The sequence below is a fragment of the Ovis aries genome, chromosome 3 (assembly GCF_016772045.2).
Source record: "Ovis aries strain OAR_USU_Benz2616 breed Rambouillet chromosome 3, ARS-UI_Ramb_v3.0, whole genome shotgun sequence".
Classification (NCBI taxonomy): domain Eukaryota; kingdom Metazoa; phylum Chordata; class Mammalia; order Artiodactyla; family Bovidae; genus Ovis; species Ovis aries.
The window spans coordinates 141419858-141435996 of NC_056056.1; the positions used below are offsets into that span (position 1 = coordinate 141419858).

Below are 16139 nucleotides of genomic sequence, written 5' to 3' on the forward strand. Positions count from 1 at the left end.
TCACATCTATTCTGTACTTTGCTTCTGCATTAAACATCTTAAAATACCACCTTCATCCTGCTACTTTCCTATTCTAAACATCTCCAATAACTCCAACATCAATGGAGAACAAAATTTAAATCTCAGCCTGCCATTCAAGACTTGAGACAACCTGAGTTACCTCCTACTTCTTGTCTTCATGAATACCACATTATAGGCAGACAGATCTATTTACCACTTCAGGAACATCTTTACTCCTTCTATTTCTAAGCCTTCATATTAGCCATTTATGTTATCTGGAGGAACTTTCCTCTAATCTTAGTGATCTGGAAACCTTATTCTTGTGCAAGACACTTTTCCATGAAGTCTGCCCAGCTGCCAGCAGATCCAGTGTTCTCTCCCTTTCCTGAACTCTGGCCAAACATGCCATTCTATTACTCAGAACTGTCTTTTATTACTAGTTATCATGTCTTGTCTCTGGTTCTATCTACACATTTGGATTATTCAAGCACTTTTCTCAGGGACCATAATCTCATTGGATCTGTCCCCAGCTTAGAAGCCTCAGTGGAGACTGAAGAGGTCATAGGGAGGCTTGTTGGGTTGCACATTTGCAGCCAGGGCTACCCAGATGGTGCTACTGGTAAAGAGCCTGCCTGCTAGTGCAGGAGACACAAAATATGCAGGTTCAGTCCCTGGGTTGGGAAGATCCCCTGGAGAAGGAAATGGCAACCCACTCCAATATTCTTGCAGAGAATCCCATGGACAGAGGAGCCTACTGGGCTATAGTCCGTCCATGGAGTCACAAGGAGTCAGACACAACTGAAGTGAGTTAGCACACAGCACAGCACTGGAAGAAATAATAGAATTTTACAGCTTCCTTAGAACCAAATAAAATCACCAAAAATATAAACAGAAAAGAAATAAAGTCTTGTAAGAATGGCAATATAATACTTTAATCTAAGTTCCTAAATCATAAACTCTTCATGGGCAGCAATAAACCTGAAAAGTAACTGGAGCAGGCTGCAAAATTACACTTCCAAAGATATTACAGTATAGCAGTTGGTAATGTGATGATCATGGTGGTGGTGATGATAATAGCAATGTGAAGAAAGCTCTTGTTCTTTAAGCTGTATGAGGCATTGGCATTGCTTAATGGGGTCCTGCATGAGAAGAATTTACTCTTTTATTGCTTTCTATGTTAGACACCAAAGGAAGCAAACTTTTTCCAAAAGAAAGAACACTTTATATGTCATTTTTAAGAAAATGGCTAAATTTTCCCTGAGGCATAATGGAAGACTCTTCTCCAAACAATACATTTCTAGAAAAGAAAGTACTTTCAGGAAATGAAGGGCTTTTGTTTCCTGTTAACATCAGGCTTCTTTGTATTCTTTTATGTGTGTTTCAATGATAGGCAAAACAACGGTACCTTAGTAGAAGTTAAAATTATAACTTAAAAAAATCTACTCAAACATTATACTTTATTTCAGTTTAGACTCATTTCCAATTGTGCTTAATCTTTTCCAGCTTTGTCATTGCTTTCTCTTAGAGTTTCCACTGTGAAATGACATTTTTGGTCTCTTTTGCCCTCTACTGAATTGCCCTGGTAATAACAGTAACTAGCAAAATGCTAGTTCTGTAGCACGTGGGGGAAGACATAAATATTTGATCTCAGATCAGTGGTGTGTGTAATTGTTACTACAGAGAAAATTTTTGATTGCTGTCCAAAACTGGAATCCTATTAAAACTTGATTTCTGGGTCTTCTTCATATATATAAAGTACAGAACATTTCATAGCATATAAGTTAACCCTTGGCTGGTCCTGTGACAAACTATTTTCTATTTCTACAGGGATGGAACAAGAAGAAACACAACTCATGTGCAGGAATACTATTTAGATATTAGAGAGTAATATTATCTTTAATTTTTTTAGGGTTCCTTCAATGAATCCTAAAAGTCAAGATTTAAACATCAAAGGAAACTGTAGATCGTCTACTCTATATATAATTATAGACTCTCAATTTTTTGCATATCTTTCTGTTACTAATATTGCTATTTTCTACAAAATCAAAGAAAAGCAAGATAATAGAAAAAATAGATATTTTAAAGCTTGGGTTTGTATTAGCTTGGGTTTATAATCACTTTAAAAAGTTGAATCAATACTACAAAACTAGGAAAGCTATCATTTAACAGCAATTTAATCATAATTCATAAATCATATTTACAGAATTTCATTCTTAAAAAAGAAACATAAAGTGAATGATCTTAGGGCAAAATGGCAGAAATATATGAAGTTTTACCCCCAATATTTAACATCACAGTTGTAAGTGGGATTTGGCTAATGGCTAAGTCATCTCATTAGATTCAGATGAATGAAGGACTAAAGAATTAGATAATCCTGAAGCTTAATTTTGTACTTTAGTTCCTAATTCTCTCAGCTGTATCCAAAGCTGTTATGAAAACACAATTAAGTGATCTATTTTCCACCTCTTCTAGGTCCCCTTCTTTGATAGCTGTGCTTAGTCATTCAGTCATGTCTGACTCTTTGCGACCCCATGAACTGCAGCCTGCCAGGCTCCTCTGTCCGTGGGGACTCTCCAGGCAAGAATACCAGAGTGGGTTACCATGTCCTCCTCCAAGGGATCTTCCCAGCCCAGGGACTGAACCCAGGTCTCCTGCATGGCAGACAGATTCTTCACCAGCTTAGCTACCAGGGAAGCCCCTTCTCTGATAGGGTGGGATATAAATCCTAAAGGAATAAAAAGGTTAGCAGAGCATAAATATTGGTGAGCTAGAAATACATATATACTTATGACTATACATACATATCTGCCTAAGATAAGTCAAGATTGACCAAAGGGGATGGATATCTAAGAAGAAATCTAATGAGATTTTTAGAAATCTAAGCTTCCCTTGTGGCTCAGACGGTAAAGAATCTGCCTGCAATGTGGGAGACCCGGGTTTGATCCTTGGGTCAGGAAGATCCCCTGGAAAAAGGAATGGCTAATCCACTTCAGTATTCTTGCCTGGAGAATTCCATGGACAGAAGGGCCTGGTGGGGTACAGTCCATGGAGTTGCAAAAGATTGGACGTGACTGGAGTGGCTTAACACACGCACAAGATTCTCTAGTTAGCATGTATCATGCAACTAATTTTCCTACTGAGATTTAAGATAAGAAAGCCCTAAACTACTTGTTTAAGAAACCAAGCTCTGGAGTCAATCCAAAATTCCAATACTGATTATGCACCTTAATTGCTGTATGATTGTAAGCAAGTTTTGCTTTTTCTTTTTTATCTTCCAGGTCTCAATTTTCTCATCTATATAATGAGAAGGATAAGACTTCACAAAATTGGGGGGCGGTCCTAAGATGGCGGAGGAGACCACTTTTTCCCCCACAAATTCATCAAAAGAACATTTGAATGCTGAGTAAATTCCTCAAAACAAATTCTGAATGCTGGCAGAGGACATCAGGCACCCAGAAAAGCAGCCCATTGTCTTCGAAAGGAGGTAGGAAAAAATATAAAAGATAAAAGGAGAGACAAAAGAGGTAGGGATGGAGATCCAAATGGGGAAGGGAGTCTTAAAAAAGAGAGACATTTCCGAACACCAGGAAACACTCTCACTGGTGAGTCTGTGGTGAGCCTTGGAACCTCAGAGGGCAACATAACCAGGAGGCAAAATAAATAAATAAAACCCACAGATTATGTGCCCAACAGTAACTCACAGTGGAGAAGCAGCACAGACTCCCTCATCCACCACTAGCAAGTGGGGTCTGGGCAGGGAGGTGCTGGGCTGCATTGCTTAGGGTAAGGACCAGGCCTGAAGGCCCCGAGGGCAATCTGATGGGACTAACTTGAGATAGCAACCCATACTGTGGGATAGCTATCCCACAGAAAGCCCTAATCTAAGACACTGCCAGGCTTGCTCACAGAACAAAGGAGCGAGCAGAGCTAGCCAGCTGCGGACCGGCCCATCCCCTGCTGAAGACAGGCAGGCGAGGGCAGCAAGAGCTGAAAGGGGGCAATCGCAGCCCCAGAGAGGCATCATCTACCAAACTGCAATCAGACTTTGTTGCTAACCAAGACTTCTTAGGATTCTGGATAATCAACATCCGTCAGGAGTGTTGCAACCAGAGATCAGCTCCCCAGACGAGACACACGGCACATCTGAGAAGGTGCACTGGTTGTACACCCAGAAAACCAAGCGGCAGGGATGGGGGAGGTGTAAGTCGCAGCAACCGCAATCGCCAAGCACCTGGTCACCTGAGCTGCTCGAACCGGGGAAGGGCACAAAATGCAGGCCCATTCAAGTGTGCCTTTGTGGAGTACCTGGGAACCTGAACCTGAACAGCTTAGAACTGGGAAATGCACTCAACCCAGGGTCCACCTCAGACAGTTCCCAGCAGAGCAACCTAGAGCCTGAGCAGTGTAGACTGGGAAAGCACACATGCCGTGAGCAAGGGAGGGGTATGGGGGGAGGTGGTGCAAACCCAGTGTGGCTGAGACAGTGGGAGGACACGCCAGTGTTATTTGTTTGCAGTGTTCCTCCCTCCCCACAGTGCAGCTGAGCCTAAAAATGTGTCCACCACCACCCCCTTGTGTCAGGGCAGAAATTACACGCTGAAGAGACCAGCAAACAGAAGAAGCTAAAACAAACAGAGGGAACCGCCTTGGAAGTGACAGGTGCAATAGATTAAAACCCTGCAGTTAGCACCAACTACATAGGAAGGGGCCTATAGATCTTGAGAAGTATAATCAGGATCGAGGAACTATCTGAAAATGAACTGACTCCACACTGTCCACATCAGAGAAAGTCCTAGATATATTTTTACTATCATCATTTTTTTTTAATTTATTTTTTTAATTTTAAAATCTTTAATTCTTACATGCATTCCCAAACATGACCCCCCCTCCGACCTCCCTCCCCACAACATCTCTCTGGGTCATCCCCATGCACCAGCCCCAAGCATGCTGCACCCTTCGTCAGACATGGACTGGCGATTCAATTCTTACATGATAGTATACATGTTAGAATGCCATTCTCCCAAATCATCCCACCCTCTCCCTCTCCCTCTGAGTCCAAAAGTCCATTATACACATCTGTGTCTTTTTTCCTGACTTGCATACAGGGTCGTCATTGCCATCTTCCTAAATTCCATATATATGTGTTAGTATACTGTATTGGTGTTTTTCTTTCTGGCTTACTTCACTCTGTATAATAGGCTCCAGTTTCATCCATCTCATCAGAACTGATTCAAATGAATTCTTTTTAACGGCTGAGTAATACTCCATTGTGTATATGTACCACAGCTTTCTTATCCATTCATCTGCTGATGGACATCTAGGTTGTTTCCATGTCCTGGCTATTATAAACAGTGCTGCGATGAACATTGGGGTACATGTGTCTCTTTCCATTCTGGTTTCCTCGGTGTGTATGCCCAGAAGTGGGATTGCTGGGTCATACGGTAGTTCTATTTGCAATTTTTAAGGAATCTCCACACTGTTCTCCATAGTGGCTGTACTAGTTTGCATTCCCACCAACAGTGTAGGAGGGTTCCCTTTTCTCCACACCCTCTCCAGCATTTATTGCTTGCAGATTTTTGGATCGCAGCCATTCTGACTGGTGTGAAGTGGTACCTCATTGTGGTTTTGATTTGCATTTCTCTAATAATGAGTGATGTTGAGCATCTTTTCATGTGTTTGTTAGCCATCCGTATGTCTTCTTTGGAGAAATGTCTATTTAGTTCTTTGGCCCATTTTTTGATTGGGTCGTTTGTTTTTCTGGAATTGAGCTGCATAAGTTGCTTGTATATTTTTGAGATTAGTTGTTTGTCAGTTGCTTCATTTGCTATTATTTTCTCCCATTCAGAAGGCTGTCTTTTCACCTTGCTTATAGTTTCCTTTGTTGTGCAGAAGCTTTTAATTTTAATTAGATCCCATTTGTTTATTTTTGCTTTTATTTCCAGAATTCTGGGAGGTGGATCATAGAGGATCCTGCTGTGATTTATTTCTGAGAGTGTTTTGCCTATATTCTCCTCTAGGAGTTTTATAGTTTCTGATCTTACATTTAGATCTTTAATCCATTTTGAGTTTATTTTTGTGTACGGTGTTAGAAAGTGATCTAGTTTCATTCTTTTACAAGTGGTTGACCAGTTTCCCCAGCACCACTTGTTAAAGAGATTGTCTTTACTCCATTGTATATTCTTGCCTCCTTTGTCAAAGATAAGGTGTCCATATGTGTGTGGATTTATCTCTGGGCTTTCTATTTTGTTCCATTGATCTATATGTCTGTCTTTGTGCCAGTACCATACTGTCTTGATAACTGTGGCTTTGTAGTAGAGCCTGAAGTCAGGCAAGTTGATTCCTCCAATTCCATTCTTCTTTCTCAAGATTGCTTTGGCTATTCGAGGTTTTTGTATTTCCATACAAATCTTGAAATTATTTGTTCTAGTTCTGTGAAAAATGTGGCTGGTAGCTTGACAGGGATTGCATTGAATTTGTAAATTGCTTTGGGTAGTATACTCATTTTCACTATATTGATTCTTCCAATCCATGAACATGGTATATTTCTCCATCTATTAGTGTCCTCTTTGATTTCTTTCATCAGTGTTTTATAGTTTTCTATATATAGGTCTTTAGTTTCTTTAGGTAGATCTATTCCTAAGTATTTTATTCTTTTCGTTGCAATGGTAAATGGAATTGTTTCCTTAATTTCTTTTTCTACTTTCTCATTATTCGTGTATAGGAATGCAAGGGATTTCTGTGTGTTGATTTTATATCCTGCAACTTTGCTATATTCATTGATGAGCTCTAGTAATTTTCTGGTGGAGTCTTTAGGGTTTTCCATGTAGAGGATCATGTCATCTGCAAACAGTGATAGTTTTACTTCTTCTTTTCCAATTTGGATTCCTTTTATTTCTTTTTCTGCTCTGATTGCTGTGGCCAAAACTTCCAGAACTATGTTGAATAGTAGCGGTGAAAGTGGACACCCTTGTCTTGTTCCTGACTTTAGGGGAAATGCTTTCAATTTTTCACCATTGAGGATAATGTTTGCTGTGGGTTTGTCATAGATAGCTTTTATTATGTTGAGGTATGTTCCTTCTATTAAAAATATGGAACGCTTCACGAATTTGCGTGTCATCCTTGCGCAGGGGCCATGCTAATCTTCTCTGTATCGTTCCAATTTTAGTATATGTGCTGCCGAAGCGAGCACCTATCATCATTTTTTAAATTAAATTTTTTTTAAAATTTTTAAGTCCTCTATTACTCCTTTAATTTTCATTTTTATAACCCATTACTTTGCAAAAAAAGACCCTATTTTTTAAAGCAAACTTCATATATATATTTTATAATTTTTGTGACTTTGTTTTTTTCTTTAATATTGTATTTTTGAGACTCCAACCTCTACTCTAGATTTTTAATCTTTGCTTTTTGGTATTTGTTATCAATTTTGTACCTTTAGGAACCCAATCTTCAGTACCCATTTTTACTTGGGAGTGAGATTACTGGTTTGACTGCTCTCTCCTGCTTTGGACTCTCCTTTTTCTCCACCAGGTCACCGCTATCTCCTCCTTCCTCCTTCTCTTCTCTACCCAACGCTGTGAATCTCTTTGTGTGTTCCGGACTGTGGAGAACACCTAGGGAACTGATTACTGCCTGGATCTGTCTCTCTCCTTTTGATTCCCCCCTTTATCCTCCTGGCCACCTCTGTCTCCTTCCTCCCTCTTCTCTTCTCTGTATAACTCTGTGAACATCTCTGAGTGGACCAGACTGTGGAGAGCACATAAGGAAGTGATTACTGGCTAGCTTGCTCTCACCTGTTTTGATTCTCCCTCTTCTCCTCCTGGTCACCTCTATCTCCCTCCTCCCTCTTCTCTTCTCTGTGTAACTCTGTGAACCTCTCTGGGCGTCCCTCACTGTGGAGAAACTTTTCACCTTTAACCTAGATGTTTTATCATAGGTACTGTATAGATGGAGAAGTGTTGAGGTTACTGTAAGAATAAGACTGAAAACCAGAGGCAGGAGGCTTAAGTCCAAATTCTGAGAATATCAGAGAACTCCTAACTCCAGGGAACATTAATTGATAGGAGCTCATCAAACACCTCCATACCTACACTGAAACCAAACACCACCCAAGGGCCAACAAGTTCCAGAGCAAGACAAAACATGCAAATTCTCCAGCAACACAGGAACACAGCCCTGAGCTTCAATATACAGGCTGCCCAAAGTCACTCCAAATCCAGGACATCTCATAACTCATTACTGGACACTTCATTGCACTCCAGAGAGAAGAAATCCAGCTCCACCCACCAGAACACTGACACAAGCCTCCCTAACCAGGAAACCTTGACAAGCTGCCTGTCCAACTCCACCCACAGTGAGGAATCTCCACAATAAAGAGAACTCCACAGACTGCCAGAATACAGAAAGGCCACCCCAAACACAGCAATATAAACAAGATGAAAAGGCAGAGGAATACCCAGCAGGTAAAGGAACAGGATAAATGCCCACCAAACCAAACAAAAGAGGAAGAGATAGGGAATCTACCTGACAAAGAATTCCGAATAACGATAGTGAAAATGATCCAAAATCTTGAAAACAAAATGGAGTTACAGATAAATAGCCTGAGGACAAGGATTGAGAAGATGCAAGAAAGGTTTAATAAGGACCTAGAAGAAATAAAAAGAGTCAATATATAATGAATAATGCAATAAATGAGATAAAAAACACTCTGGAGGGAACCAACAGTAGAATAATGGAGGCAGAAGATAGGATAATTGAGGTAGAAGAACGCTGGAAATAAATGAAACAGAGAGGAAAAAGGAAAAAAGAATTAAAAGAAATGAGGGCAATCTCAGAGACATCTGGGACAATGTTAAACACCCCAACATTCAAATCATAGAAGTCCTAGAAGAAGAAGACAAAAAGAAAGACCATGAGAAAATACTTGAGGATATAATAGTTGAAAACTTCCCTAAAATGGGGAAGGAAATAATCACCCAAGTCCAAGACACCCAGAGAGTCCCAAACAGGATAAACCCAAGGCAAAATACCCCAAGACACATATTAATCAAGTTAACAAAGGTCAAACACAAAGAACAAATATTAAAAGCAGCAAGGGGAAAACAACAAATAACACACAAGGGGATACCCATAAGGATAACAGCTGATCTTTCAATAGAAACTCTTCAGGCCAGGAGGGAATGGAAGGAGATACTTAAAGTGATGAAAGAAAATAACATACAGCACAGATTACTGTACCCAGCAAGGATCTCATTCAAATATGAAGGAGAAATCAAAAGCTTTACAGACAAGCAAAAGCTGAGAGAATTCAGCACCACCAAACCAGCTCTCCAACAAATGCTAAAGGATCTTCTCTAGACAGGAAACACAGAAAGGGTGTATAAACTCAAACCCAAAACAATAAAGTAAATGGCAACGGGATCATACTTATCAATAATTACCTTAAATGTAAATGGATTGAATGCCCAACCAAAAGACAAAGACTAGCTGAATGGATACAAAAACAAGACCCCTATATATATTGTCTACAAGAGACCTACCTCGAAACAAGGGACACATACAGACTGAAAGTGAAGGGCTGGAAAAGATATTCCATGCAAATAGAGACCAAAAGAAAGCAGGAGTGGCTATACTCATATCAGATAAAATAGACTTTTAAACAAAGGCTGTGAAAAGAGACAAAGAAGGACACTACATAATGATCAAAAAGATCAAGAAGAAGCTATAACGATTATAAATATATATGCACCCAACATAGGAATACTGCAATATGTAAGACAAATGCTAACAAGTATGAAAGGGGAAATTAACGATAACACAATAATAATGGGAGACTTTAATATCCCACTCACACATATGGATAGATCAACTAAACAGAAAATTAACAAGGTTACACAAACTTTAAATGATTCAATAGACTAGTTAGACCTAATTGATATTTATAGGACATTTCATCCCAAAACAACGAATTTCACCTTTTCCTCAACTGCATACAGAACTTTCTCCAGGATAGATCACATCCTGGGCCATAAATCTAGCCTTGGTAAGTTCAAAAAAATTGAAATCATTCCAACCATCTTTTCTGACCAGAATGCAGTAAGATTATATCTCAATTAGATGAGAAAAACTATTAAAAATTCAAACATATGGAGGCTGAACAACACGCTGCTGAATAACCAGCAAATCACAGAAGAAATCAAAATATGCATAGAAATGAATGAAAATGAAAACACAACAACCCAAAACCTGTGGGACACTATGAAAGCAGTGCTAAGGTTCACAGCAATACAGGCATACCTCAAGAAACAAGAAAAAAGTCAAATAAATAACCTAACTGTACACCTAAAGCAACTAGAAAAGGAAGAAATGAAGAACCCCAGGGTTAGTAGAAGGAAAGAAATCTTAAAAATTAGGGCAGAAATAAATGCAAAAGAAACAAAAGAGACCATAGCAAAAATCAACAAAGCCAAAAGCTGGTTCTTTGAGGAGATAAATAAAATTGACAAACCATTAGCCAGACTCATCAAGAAACAAAGGGAGAAAAATCAAATCAATAAAATTAGAAATGAAATTAGAGAGATCACAACAGACAACACAGAAATACAAAGGATCATAAGAGACTACTATCAGCAACTATATGTCAATAAAACGGACAACTTGGAAGAAATGGACAAATTCTTAGAAAAGTACAACTTTCCAAAACTAAACTAGGAAGAAATAGAAAATCTTAACAGACCCATCACAAGCACGGAAATTGAAACTGTAATCAGAAATCTTCCAGCAAACAAAAGCCCAGGTCCAGACGGCTTCACAGCTGAATTCTACCAAAAATTTCGAGAAGAGCTAACACCTATCCTACTCAAACTCTTCCAGAAAATTGCAGAGGAAGGTAAACTTCCAAACTTATTCTATGAGGCCACCATCATCCTAATATCGAAACCTGACAAAGATGCCACAAAAAAAGGCCAATATCACTGATGAACATGGATGCAAAAATCCTTAACAAAATTCTGGCAAACAGAATCCAACAACACATTAAAAAGATCGTACATCATGATCAAGTGGGCTTTATCCCAGGGATGCAAGGATTCTTCAATATCTGCGAATCAATCAATGTAATACACCACATTCACAAATTGAAAAATAAAAGCCATATGATTATCTCAATTGATGCTGAGAAAGCCTTTGACAAAATTCAACATTCATTTATGATAAAAAACCCTCCAGAAAGCAGGAATAGAAGAAACATACCTCAACATAATAAAAGCTATATATGACAAACCCACAGCAAACATTATCCTCAATGGTGAAAAACTGAAAGTATTTTCCCTAAAGTCAGGAAGAAGACAAGGGTGCCCACTCTCATCACTACTATTCAACATAGCTTTGGAAGTTTTGGCCACAGCAATCAGAGCAGAAAAAGAAATAAAAGGAATCCAAATTGGAAAAGAAGAAACAAAACTCTCACTGTTTGCAGATGACATGATCCTCTACACAGAAAACCCTAAAGACTCTACCAGAAAATTACTAGAGCTAATCAATGAATATAGCAAAGTTGCAGGATATAAAATCAACACACAGAAATCCCTTGCATTCCTATACACTAATAATGAGAAAATAGAGAAATTAAGGAAACAATTCCATTCACCATTGCAATGAAAAGAACAAAATACTTAGTAATATATCTACCTAAAGAAACAAAAGACCTATCTATAGAAAACTATAAAACACTGGTGAAACAAATCAAAGAGGACACTGATAGATGGAGAAATGTACCGTGTTCATGGGTCAGAAGAATCAATATCGTGAAAATGAGCATACTACCCAAGGCAATCTATAGATTCAATGCAATTCTTATCAAGCTACCAACGGTAATTTTCACAGAGCTAGAACAAATAATTTCACAATTTGTATGGAAACACAAAAAACCTCGAATAGCCAAAGCAATCTTGAGAAAGAAGAATGGAATTGGAGGAATCAACCTGCCTGACTTCAGGCTCTACTACAAAGCCACAGTCATCAAGACAGTATAGTACTGGCACAAAGACAGAAATATAGATCAATGGAACAAAATAGAAAGCCCAGAGATAATTCCACACACCTGTGGACACCTTATCTTTGACAAAGGAGGCAAGACTATACAATGGATTAGAGAAAATCTCTTTAACAAGTGATGCTGGGAAAACTGGTCAACCACTTGTAAAAGAATGAAACTAGAACACCTTCTAATACCATACACAAAAATAAACTCAAAATGGATTAAAGATCTAAACATAAGACCAGAAACTATAAAACTCCTAGAGGAAAACATAGGCAAAACCCTCTCTGACATAAATCACAGCAGGATCCTCTATGACCCATCTCCCAGAATTCTGGAAATAAAAGCAAAAATAAACAAATGGGACCCAATTAAAATTAAAAGCCATTAAAAAGAATACATTTGAGTCAGTTCTAATGAGGTGGATGAAACTAGAGCTTTTATACAGAGTGAAGTAGGCCAGAAAGAAAAATACCAATACAGTATACTAACGCATATATATGGAATTTAGAAAGATGGTAACAATAACCCTGTATGAGAGACAGCAAAAAAGATGCAGATGTATAGAATAGTTTTTGGATTCTGTGGGAGAGGGCGAGGGTGGGATGATTTGGGAGAATGGCATTGAAACATGTATATTATCATATGTGAAATGAATCACCAGTGTAGGTTTGATGCATGATACAGGATGCTCAGGGCTGGTGCAATGGGATGACCCAGAGAGATGGGGTGGGGAGGGAGGTGGGAGGGGGGTTCAGGATAGGAAACACATGTACACCCATGGCGGATTCATGTCAATGTATGGCAAAACCAATACAATATTGTAAAGTAATTAGCCTCCAATTAAAATAAATAAATTTATATTTTAAAAAAAGACTTCACAAAGTTGTTCTGAAAGTTAAATGTAACAATATCTATAAAATAATAGGGAAGATTTGGCCAGAAGGGACTTTTGATTAGTGTTAGTCATTAGTATCATCACAATGATTATAATTCTCAACATTGTCATTATTGTTTTTAGCATTAATAACAAAAATAATAGTGATAGCCTTAACAGGGAAAATTGCCCTGGACATTTGCTGGAAAAGAAAGCTGAGAGGAAGTTTGACTTATTTGCATGCTTCTTCGCAACTCAATATTGTGTTTGAGGCTGTGACCCAGAATAGGATCTACAGGATTCCTTGGCATCACGCAGGGGACACCATCTGGTCCTATGGACTCTGTACATTTTCTAAGCAGGACTTAGAGCTATTTAGGTATTGATCAGTCAGGAGCCACAGAGGCCTTGAGCTGTCAGTTAAGCAATTCTTTATTTCTGATATGCACAGTCCTGGTTTGGGCCAAGAAGTAGAATAAGAGAATTATTTGACTTAAAAAATTTTTTCACATGGAAAAATATTGCACAACCCTAGGCCCCAAAAGTCAAACAGGATGAGATTTGCACTGTCAACACACATGCATAATTCTGTAGTAACAAGCAGCATCTTACTTCAAATATAAAAATTTATTAATTGGAAATGAAGGATTTTTTCCCTTTTCTTTTTTTTTTCTTTTCTTGTTGAAGATACCAGCCATCCGTCAATTACTTACCATTGCCTTTTTTCTTTTAGGGGGTCAGGAGAGGGAGATGTGTGGAAATGTATTGTCTTCTCCATGGAGCATTAGCTGTTCTTTCAGATGCTCTTTGTGGATGATATATTCAAGTAAAGAGGAAGACTCTGAATTTGGAAGGGATTTTCTCCGAGAACAAAGAAACTGTTATTAATATGTACCTGGAGACACCTGGGGAGTCTGAGCAAGGTGATTAGGGTTGAGTCTCTAATGCCAGTTATTATGTAATCTCTCTAAAGAAAGACTAATTTATAAAGGGAAATGAAGGCTGAAAACCAAGGAGGCTAAAATAATCAATGCATTTTCTTTTTCTCAAGAGACAAAATGGAATCTGAAATACTAGTATGACTAGTATTAACTAGGATATAAAAGGAATATTTTTCTAAGGAGGTGGGATGGAATATCAAGCTTTTATAATTTGAAATAATCTCTTCCTTAGTCTTACTCCCTTACTCTCTTTCCTTCTTTTTTTCCCCCTTGTTTTCAAAAATTTAGTTAATACCTATTGAATGGCTGCTATGTGCAAAAGAGCACATAGGCACCTTGGTCACACAATGTGACACCATCCCTGGTCAGCTTGGATATTATAGTAACAGGAAAGAATACATGTTTTTTTCACTGCAATCTAATTAACTAGGATTTTGATTTATGCATCAATCACGGATGATTTGGTTAATGTGAGTGCCAAAGAGGCTGATTATCTAAACACATTGACCAAATTGAGCTTCTGAACCTACAGAGCAGAAGCTCAAAGCAGAGAACCAACAAAGTAGCGAACCAAACCTGGCCCCTGGAGACCCACTGAGGCACTGTGACCCATGGTGCTGCCTCTGGTTGTGCAGTGGCATCCTTCTGTCTGAAAACTCTAGCTCGTTCTCATTAATTTCTCCATGAGGGAGTTCCTATGCCAATTCACGCATATCACCATTCAGATACCCTTGTTGAAAAAGAGGGAAAATGGACTTGATTTTCGTTTTAGTTTTTAGTGGCAGTATATGTTGACCTGCCCCTCATGGTATGTATGTACAATTCTAGAAGGATAAAATAATGGGTAGAATGTACTAGAAACAAAGGAAAGTGAGGGGAATTTTTCAAATTATAAAAATTGGCATTGAGGCACTGGATATAATCCAATGGGTAGAATGTACTAGAAACAAAGGAAAGTGAGGGGAATTTTTCAAATTATAAAAATTGGCATTGAGGCACTGGATATAATCCAACAACCAAAGAAAGTATTATTAAAACAATGATTTCACAGCATCAATCAAGCTCTTTAGATCCCACATTTTCAATAATTTGTTCTATAATATTTTTATTATTTTATATTCTGAAATTACCCAAGTCATGGGTCTAAATCTAACCATGTGATTATAAATTTCTTGAAAAGTCAGGAAGTCCTTCACGAATTATTCATTTACTCAAGATTAAGTGTTACATTGGCTATTATATTCTGAAATAAATCCTAATATTGATTATTTGTACAAATGAGTTACACATTTAACTACAGTTTAGCTTGCTGTTTGTTAAGTCTTAAACCCTTAAAAGGAGAGAAAAAAATTGCTTAGGATAATGTATTTTACATGGATCAAATGATTTAAAAATAATTTTAAAAGAAGTAAAGCCAATTGTATCTACTAAGAATAGCAAAGTAATGCTCACAATTCTCCAAGCCAGGCTTCAACAGTACGTGAACCATGAACTTCAAGATGTTCAAGCTGGATTTAGAAAAGGCAGAGGAATCAGAGATCAAGTTGCCAATATCTGTTGGATCACCAAAAAGGGAAAAGAATTCCGGAAAAACATCTACTTCTGCTTTATTAGCTATGCCAAAGCCTTTGTGTGGACCACAACAAACTCTGGAAAATTCTTCAAGAGATGGGAATATCAGACCTTCTGAACTGCCTCTTGAGAAATCTGCACGCAGGTCAGGAAGCAACAGTTAGAACTGGACATTAAACAACAGACTGGTTCCAAATAAAGAAAGGAGTATGTCAAGGCTGTATATTGTCACCGTGCTTCTTTAACTTATATGCAGAGTATATCATGACAAATGCTGGAATGGATGAAGCAGAAGCTGGAATCAAGATTGCTGGGAGAAATATCAATAACCTCAGATATGCAGATGACACCACCCTTATGGCAGAAAGCGAAGAAGAACTAAAGGGCCTCTTGATGAAAGTGAAAGAGGAGAGTGAAAAGGTTGGCTTAAAGCTCAACATTCATAAAACAAAGATCATGGCATCTGGTCCCATCACTTCTTGGCAAATATATGAGGAAACAATGGAAACAGTGAGAGACTTTAGTTTTGGTGGGCTCCAAAATCACTGCAGATGGTGACTGCAGACATGAAATTAAAAGACGCTTACTCCTTGGAAGAAAAGCTATAACCAACCCAGACAGCACATTAGAAAGCAGAGACGTTACCTGGCCAACAAAGGTCCGCTTAATCAGTTCGGTTCGGTCGCTCAGTCGTGTCTGACTCTTTGCGACC

At 38.4% G+C, this 16139-nt stretch overlaps 1 long non-coding RNA gene and 1 other non-coding gene across 2 annotated transcripts in view; one reads left to right on the forward strand and one right to left on the reverse strand.

Moving 5' to 3' along the window:
* The window catches only part of LOC132659442 (uncharacterized), a 47155-nt gene extending 34242 nt beyond the window's left edge, over positions 1-12913 (forward strand). The window contains exon 2 of the long non-coding RNA XR_009599919.1: positions 3279-12913. This is a non-coding gene — a long non-coding RNA (uncharacterized LOC132659442). The remainder of the gene's footprint in view (positions 1-3278) is intronic.
* Positions 7083-7189, reverse strand: LOC114114297 (U6 spliceosomal RNA). Its single transcript, XR_003589119.1, has one exon. It is a non-coding gene; the product is annotated as a U6 spliceosomal RNA (small nuclear RNA).
* Positions 12914-16139: the final 3226 nt, after the last annotated feature.